Source organism: Puccinia triticina, chromosome 10A (assembly GCF_026914185.1).
Source record: "Puccinia triticina chromosome 10A, complete sequence".
NCBI classification, from domain to species: domain Eukaryota; kingdom Fungi; phylum Basidiomycota; class Pucciniomycetes; order Pucciniales; family Pucciniaceae; genus Puccinia; species Puccinia triticina.
In genome coordinates, this window is record NC_070567.1 from 6,078,950 (window position 1) to 6,087,848 (window position 8,899).

Sequence of the window (8,899 nt, forward strand, 5' to 3'; positions counted from 1 at the left end):
GGCGACAGTTTGGAAGGTGTCGAGGATGTCATCGACCGATAGCTGGTAATTTATATATAATGGTCAAGGATGAAGCTTGCATGCATTTTCCAAAAGTTGGTCTTGAAAGTTGGGTCTAGTATCATCGCACAGATGTAGGATGGTTTAGTTAATGCATCTTTGAGATAACCTTCTATTTTCCCAATCATCTGAGCAGCTGGGTTGACGCGTTGTTCTTGATTGTGGCGACCTTGCTTAGTCACATGAAGATGTTTGGTCAAAGTTATGTAGACGGGAAGCGCTGTGTTCAATGTTGGGTAGTTGGATGCACATAGAAAGTCAGTTGCCTTGCTGAGTGGTTTGAGGAGAGACATGAATTTTTTGGCTTGATTCCACTCATGAATGGTTAAACTGAAGGCTCAAGTCTCCGGTTGAGTTTGACAGAAATGTTCGACGGAGTCTTGGAGTAAGATAGCTCGCTTGAACATCGCAAAGGTTGAGTTCCATTGAGTTGAGACGTCTAGCTCAAGACACTTGATATTTTTATCATAGAGGTCCGGCTGAATCAAGCTGACCACCTTTGCGAAGCGTTCACAGCGCTCAGTGAATAACGAACCCATGTAGATAAGCCGTGTACTCTCTTGAGGATTGACTTTGCATCTACGTCAGTTCCGTTGGAGGTGGCTTGGCCCCGATGATCCTCCGAGGAGTCCATTTTGGCCGTTGAAAGCTCTTTGCCATCGCCGTCATCCTCTAAGGTTCCAAGGGCAGCTATTCCAGCTTTTGCGGCGAGATTGATAACATGAGCAACACACCCAAGAAGTTCTGTTGAGCTGTTGAAGTTGGGGATTTTCAGAGATAGATCTCGAGCCATCTTGTTGTTTGTTGAAGCATTATCTGCAGTAATTGTAGTTATTTTTTCAATACAGTTGTAATCTTTGAGGACATCATAGAATAACTCAGCAAACATCTTGCCTGTATGATTGCCTGCAGAATTTTCTTGGTCAGTTTCCCTTGGAGATACTTGCCAAGTAAATAGCCAAAGACTTACCCTGTATATGTGGCACTGCAAGTGTCAAGTCTTTCATCTCAAACTCTTTGTTGATGTGATGAGCGGTTACGGCCATGAAAGCCGTTGAGTTAGGAGCAGTCCAAGCATTGGTTGTAAAGGATATCAAATCTTGTTTTGCAAGGAAATTCAATTTGATTCTCTCTTTTGTTTGAATGTAAACTTGCTTGAGGTGGGTTGAAATCCCAGATCGGCTGATATCCGTGCGTGATGAAAGAGTATCCCAATCGTTGGGATGGATAAGGCTCAGAAGGCGCTCAGAGTGCACTGATAAGGTGATCGGTAAAATTTTTGATAGGAAAATTATGGTTCAGAGTCTTCCCATGCTGTCCCATCATCTGAGTTCGAACTGAACTCAGACTCCGGGCGCAGCACGCAGCGGGACCTTCATCATACACCCACGCACGCAACAAAACAAAAAAAAGAGAGAAAACAGACAAAAGGAAACAAAACCAAAACAAAAACCCACACATAAACAAAACACAAACCAAACCAACCCAGCACATAGCACAACCATCCAACACGCGCGTATGAGAAATGAAACAAACAACTGAGAGCAAAAAAATAAAAGAAAGAAAGGAAACAAAAGAAAAGATCCAAAACCAATTGTAGAAAGGGAACCAGCGCGCCAAAGATCCGGAAAGATTGAGTCCTGAAACGGGTTACATCCGGGAAAATTGATCCTCCACGCGTCTTGATGTCTTCCGCGCGCCGTCGCGAGTTTCGAAGTTGACCCCGCGTGTACAAGATTGAACACCACATCTCCTCCCCAAATGCAGTCTGTCCCTAGACTGCTGCGCGCCGGTCGCCAAGAATTGAATGAAATCCGCGCCTAAGAGGTCCAAAGAAAGTGGGGAAAGAAACCAAGGGCCACCGCGGTGCTCACAAACGTGGCATAAAGTAGATTTTTGACAACTTTAAAGAGCATCTTGCCCGGAGGTGCACAACTGGAGAGAACTTACTTTTGTTCTCCAGTGCCTCCGCGTGAAAAATAACGCTTCACCTGATCCGCCGAAAACCGCCGTTTAAGCTCAGTTCCATCCAACTCTGCCAGCACGTAAGATCCTCCCTGAACTTGCTTCACGACGCGATAGGGGCCGTTCCACCTATGCGCGAAAAGTTGACCCCACTGCACCTCGAGAGACCGATTGTACGCCAGAACTAACTCGCCCGTCTTGAGAGGTTCCCGCTGATGACCCGCGCGCTTCTCCTCCCAGTACCGCACTGACTTGTCCCTTGATTCCATCATCTTCTTGTACGCCTTGCCGCGCGTTTCCTCGCTGCGCTCCAATTGAAGAGAGCGTGCCGCCAACAGATCGCTAGTATTCTTCACAGACTCCCAATCAACGCCCAGGAAGGATTCCATCTCCAAATCCAAAGGAAGAACGGCTCGCTGCCCAAAAACAAGCTCGTATGGAGAGTAGCCGGTGGTCCGCTTGGTCGAGATTCTATCAGCAAAGAGCACCAAAGGAAGAAATTTACGGCAGTTCTTGCCACTTTCGCCAGCCAGTTTCACCAGCGCGGCTTTGAGTGGCCCGTGATCGCGCTCAACCATGCCCTGGCCTTCAGGGTAGTAAGGAGTAGAGACCCGATGCTGTCCGGGAAGTGCGCGCAGCATGTCGGCCAGCGCGCCTCCAAATTCAGATCCGCCATCAGTCGAGTATGATTGCGCCAGACCGTAGCGCATCGTCCAGTGTTCCTGCAGGAAAGTAGCAACAGCCTCTGAGGTTAAATTATTGAGGATTTTGGCTTCCACCCAACCAGAGAAATCATCACGCGCAACAATGAGATATTTAGCGCCACTAGCTTTCAAATGAACCGCGTCCATCGAGACGCGGCCAAAGACCGTGGACTCTCCAGTCGGATAATGAACTTCTTGAGGCCTGCGGAGGTCCCTCTTTTGACATGCGTCGCAACTCTGACACCATTTCGCGACAGCCTGCTTGAGAGAAGGCCACCAAAAGCGCTCCACCACGCGGCGATAAGTTTCCGTAGTGCCTCGGTGGCCCAGACCTTCATGGAGCTGAATGAGGATCTTGTCCTGTTTTGCGGGAATGGTGACGACAATCTTTGGCAGAGGGCTTCCTCTCTTCATGAGGCGTCCAGACTGTAGAAAGAATTCCGACGATCTGCGCTTTAGAGCGCGAAACTCCTTAGCATTTAACCCAGCTGGCTTCATAAGAGTGGCTAAAAAACTTTCCATTACGCGCCAATAGCCCTCCTGAAACCCCGTGTATTCTCGCGAACCAGCCGCGTGGGCGTATCGTGGTCGGATAAGCGGATCCTCCTCATCGAAATCAGACTCCGGGATGGATTCATCGTCCTCCATAGGGCGCCGCAACAAGCCATCGGGCATGGTGAACGATTTACCAGGCCTATGCACAATATCAAAAGAAAAGAGCTGGATGAACGCCACCCAACGCGTCATCGGAGCGTTGGGTAAACTCGGGGAATTGATCATCTGAATGAGTGAATGTGCGTCGACTTGAAGCTCAAAGTGCTGCCCCCAGAGGACAGTCTGCAACTTCTTGAGGATCCGCGCCACGCCGCACAACTCGAGCTTGGGCTGGGAATACCGCGACTCGACATCGGAAAAGAGAAGGGATTCATAAAGAGCCGGCCTGTCAAGTCCATTCGCGTCTTCTTGAGTCAGAACTGCGCCTGCCGCGTGAAAACTTGAGTCTACCGCCAATTTGATCTTGCCAGCCTCCGGTCCGTATTGAATTTTGACCAAGACAATATCGTGACCCACTATAAGCTTGAGCTTCTGAAACGCGGCGTCACACTCAGCCGACCATATCCAGTCGGTGTCTTTCCGCGTCAGGCGCCGTAACGGTAAACAGATTTCAGAGAGTGAAGGAATGAATATCCGGACGTAGACCACCACTCCTAGGAAACCACGAATTTCGGTTGCATTGGCTGGCGTGGGCCAGGAAAGGATCTTGTTGACCTTTGTCTTCGCCATCCGCCGACCTTCCTTGCACACGACGTGCCCCACAATCTCGAGGGCCAGAACGCAGGCTGCGAGCTTGGACGCAGAAACAGTGAGACCACTCTCTTCAATCCAAAAAAGAACCCGCTCCAGCGTTGTTGCATATTCCCAGATAAAACAACAAATTCCAGAGTGCCACGGAAGAACTTCATTGTCGTAGTCAGATACCGGGCCCTTGATGCCGCTGTCGTCAATGAAAATCCCAGCGTGATTGGGGATCTCCTCCTGGAGGATCCACATCATCTGGGCTTGATAAACGGCCACAGAGTTTGTGGCACCCTGAGGCAGACGGGTGAGTTGAAAGCGCCCCAAAGGCGTGTCGAAAGTGGTTAGGGGCCTAGAGATAGGGTCCAGCGCGCGCTCATCGTAGCCGCCCATGATATCACCCAGACCGTAACAAGCGCGTCCGGCGAAAGACTCCACGAAATCCTCCGTCGCCGGAGGCACTCCCGCGTCTTTGATGGTGACCTTGTTCAAAGGTTGAAGATCATGAACCACACGTAGCCTCCCATTGCTCTTGAGTACGCAAAATACGGGGGATGAATAGCTAGAAGTAGATTGCTCATAAAGACCCGTTTCGACGCGCTCGCGGATTAATCTGATGAATTCATCTAGCTTGGCCGCCGGTATAGGGATCCTTTTCTTCTGCCACGGCTCGTGCTCCACCACAGGGATAATGTAAGGGAGCCCGTATGAATCTTTCAAAAGACCACGCTCCTTTTCCGTGAAAGCGATCGCCAGGTTGCGTTCCGCCAGAACATTGCGGATCAAGTTCAGCTCGTCAGGCCACAGCCAGCCTGCGGGTCCGAAATTTACCACCTCAAGCCTCTCGGAAGTAACGCGGCCACGCGGCACAAAAGGTCCTGCCAGTGATCGCGGAAGGGGTCGATAAGGATCACGCGACAGAGGTGGTCGACTCAGAGGGGGGTTCAGACCTTGCGGTATGGCCTGATTGACGGGCTTAACCTTCCTTGAAACCGGCTTGTACTTCGTCGCGAACGTGAGAAACTCGCCGCGCGTCCACGTGTCCAGCAGCGCGACTTGCTCTTGAAACTTCAGGCCATGCTCCATCAACCTGTACGTGCGATGCTTGGCGCGATCTTCAAAGGGCGCCTTATCTGCGAAAGAAAAACGGGGCGAATGTCCTTTGCTCACAACTGTGGCACGCGGTAGGGTACGACAACTAGGTGTAGCATCACGCTCCGGAGGTGCACTTTGGTTGGAACTTACTTTCAGTCCAAAGTCCCTCCACGGTGCCCCAAATTCCACCTCACCGCCCTCACAAGATAAAGAAAATCGTAGATTCACCTCATTGCGGAGGATCTTTAGTTTTTCCTCGTTGCGGAGGCTCGGGAGTTTAGGCTCATCGCGGAGTCTATCTAGATTAATCTCATTGCGGAGAACGCCATAGGACGTATCTAGTTTATTCTCTTTGCAGAGACGGGATTGAGACGCTAGTTTATTCTCGTTGCGGAGACGAGTTTGAGAAGATGGGAAGTCGCCTAAAACGGAAGATAGAGACGAACATCCGGCGAGGCTCACAGACGTGGCATGTAATGCTAATGACGACGTAGTAGAACCCTGGGAGGTGCATAACTGGGAGGAACTTACTTCCTGTCTCCCAAACCTCCGCGAATTCCCCATATCCTCCATTCCACCCTGCTCCAATAAACCATCGCCGAAAGAAAACGCGCCAAGAGCCGCGCCAGAGAAAGGAAAAGAACCGTGAGAAAGAACGCCAAGAGAGCCGGAAAGAAGAAGTGACCTGAGATCTGAAGATATGTTTTTGAGAGGTTTAGTGTTTTCTTCATGTTTTTTCGATTTGATATTTTGATTATTGGACGAGAAAATAGAACAAGGCCGGTGAATCTCTTGATGATGAGTTGATCCAGCGGCGCGTGGGCGAGATCCTAGATTAACACGGCCGCTTGACAGATCAACTTTACTCATAAAAAATGACGCCCTTCGACAGGGTCGTCGCGCGCCGTGCTCGAGCGCGTCAGGACCGCCTTCTTCCCATTGCCAGGAAATTCGCGCTCCCATCGCCCAGAGTCCGTCGCGCAGAGGGAAACTTCAATGCGCCTTCCCGTCGAATCTGGGAGCAAAATCCTCTCGCCAACCTCCGCGGAAAAACTGAGGGTCGCGTCGAAATCCATGAGAAAGGGACGGCCAAGAATCATGGGTCCGGCCATCCTCGTGATCCAAAAGTGACAGGTGCCCACAATCGTTTTCCCGATGCGAAGCGGAACATCCTCCGCGACGCCGACCAACTCGCAGGCCTGATTGCCTATGCCATACACAGCAGAAGTGAAATTTACACGCGGGCTAATGTTGAATTTGTTAGCCATCGCGTCCGAGATTAGATTCAATTGAGAACCAGAATCTACAAGAGGGGAAGCGGTACTCTCCTCGTCTCCTACCAAGCACGGCAAGTAACCTAGCGGGCACGAGTAGAGCCGCGGCTCGAATCCGTTCGCCTTGAAATCCACGCCCTCAGCCAACGTACCGGAGGAAACCTTCAGCTCCTCGGATCCAACCTCGACGCGCTTGCGCGATACCCATCGCTTCATGCCTTCTGCAACAGAAGGCGCCACCGCTAAAAGCTCCGAAACTGACAGGTCTGGAACCTTGAGGCCGGAAATCTTCTTGAGCACGCCCTCGACTGCGTTAGGATGATCCTTGGAGATACCACGCTCGAAGCGCACCTTGGGCGCAGCACTAGCAGGCTTGGCTGGCTGCTCAGAAGCGGGCTGCTCGACGGGAGAAGGGTCCACGACTGGAGAGGCAGGCACCCTCTCAAACAGTTCAGCTTCCATGTCTGAATCATCTCCATCAGAGGTGGAGTTACGCGCCAGGGATTTTTTTACAGGCTTCCGTGCAGCAGAAAGGGGAACTACAGGCGCCTTATAAGGCTTCGGCGCCTCGTGTTTCTTTCGCGCCGGGTCCGCCTCGTAGGATCCGGAAAAAGATTGAGAGGTGACAGCTGGGGGATACCAGGGATCGAGAGAGCCGCATGTAGCGCGAAACTCTGGCGTCACTACGCTAGCGGTTGGAGGAGGTTGAAAGGAGGCGACCACGTGTCGTATGGGCCGAGAAGAATCGAAAGGAATGAGTGCCCCATTGGGCAGGAAGAAATTGTTGCCTTTCTGTTCCACCAGATTGGCCTCTTTATCCTTCTTGAGCTCAAAACAACGCCCAGTGCCGTGTCCTTCGCGATGGCAGTAGTAACAAACCAAAGGGCCGCGCTCCGAGGGCAGTACCTTTCCAGAGGGTTGAGAAGACTGAGCCGTGAATTTCTGCTCAAGGCGCTGTTCAAATGACTGCAGCATCTGCGAAATCTCGTCGACGGTGGCTGGAGCTTTTACGGGCACAATTGAACCTGTGGGGCGTCGGTCTTGCTCCATCTTCTGCATGACATCATTACCCTGCTTGAAAGGGCCAACGGGAACCGACGTTGAGGTCTTGGGATCTTCAAAAGTGAGAGCCGTCTGACCCTTCATCACATCCGCGACCGCTTCCTTCAGGATTTCAAAGGAGGGCAGCTTGTGCCTGTTGTCGAGGGTGGTGATCATGGTCTTCGCCTTGATGAGGTGATCGCGGACGCGCTCCTGAACGCCAGCAGAGAAGGACCGGTAGTAGAGCGTCCTCACTTCCTCCACGGAGTCGATGTGAGATTTGCGCAACAAGTAAGATTGGATCGGCTCCCAGACACGCCGAAAGTCTTGATAATCGACAACGGAGGAGACGCCTCCTTTCGTGGCCCACGAATGAGTCAAAGCCTCCAAATCCGGCAGCGTAAAGCGCGCCGTGTCGACCTGACCCCAGTACGCAAGCATGGAAGCCTTGAGAGAGGACCAAACCGGAGGATCGTAACCGTCTAGGGTTTCCAACACGTCCTTGACTTCGGCCTTGCGCACGAAAAACCTCACTTGTTGCGCCATGTCGAATTCTGACGCGCCATCCAAATCCGCGGCCAACTGATAGTCCGACAAGAAACGTTCGACATGTGTACCATTGAAACCCAAAGCCTTATCCTGTGGCTTGATTTTCACGCGTCTCACACCACCTCCTGCATCGGCCATCGCGACTGACTGAAAAATGCGGCCTGGAATCGAGAGAGAAAGCGCTTCCGAGGGGCTCACAATTGTGGCAATGTAATGCTTTGACACGAGCGTAGAAAAACCCTAGGAGGTGCACAATTGGGAGGACTTACTTTTAGTCTCCTGTGCCTCCGCGACTGAACACTAAAAAAAAAGAAAAGAAAAGAAATCGAAGTTTGAAGAGTTGACCGCCAAGCGTCTCGAAACCGTGAAAATCGGCGAGACTGTAAATCTTGAGGTCGCTGGTTCGATCCCGGCTCGGGGGACCAAATGTGGAACTCCGTCCGTGCCAAGCGGCGGCAGTTGTTGGAGGGGAAAAGTTTGGGGGAATGCCCTCCGGGAATTGGTCGCTGAAAAAGTGGGGGAATCTATGAGCAATGGGGTATGGGGGTGTTTGATTTACGACGGCGTTGAGCGCGCGTCGGCGGGGTTGTGAGTTGAAAAGGGGAGGAGGAGAAAACTGGGAAGAATGAGGGAAGTTTGGGGATGTCGGGGTCGTCGAAGTGCGCCGGAAAGCGGGGTCAGGAAGAATGAGGATCGACAAGAAAACGCCACGTGCGTGATGAAAGAGTATCCCAATCGTTGGGATGGATAAGGCTCAGAAGGCGCTCAGAGTGCACTGATAAGGTGATCGGTAAAATTTTTGATAGGAAAATTATGGTTCAGAGTCTTCCCATGCTGTCCCATCATCTGAGTTCAAACTGAACTCAGACTCCGGGCGCAGCACGCAGCGGGACCTTCATCATACACCCACGCACG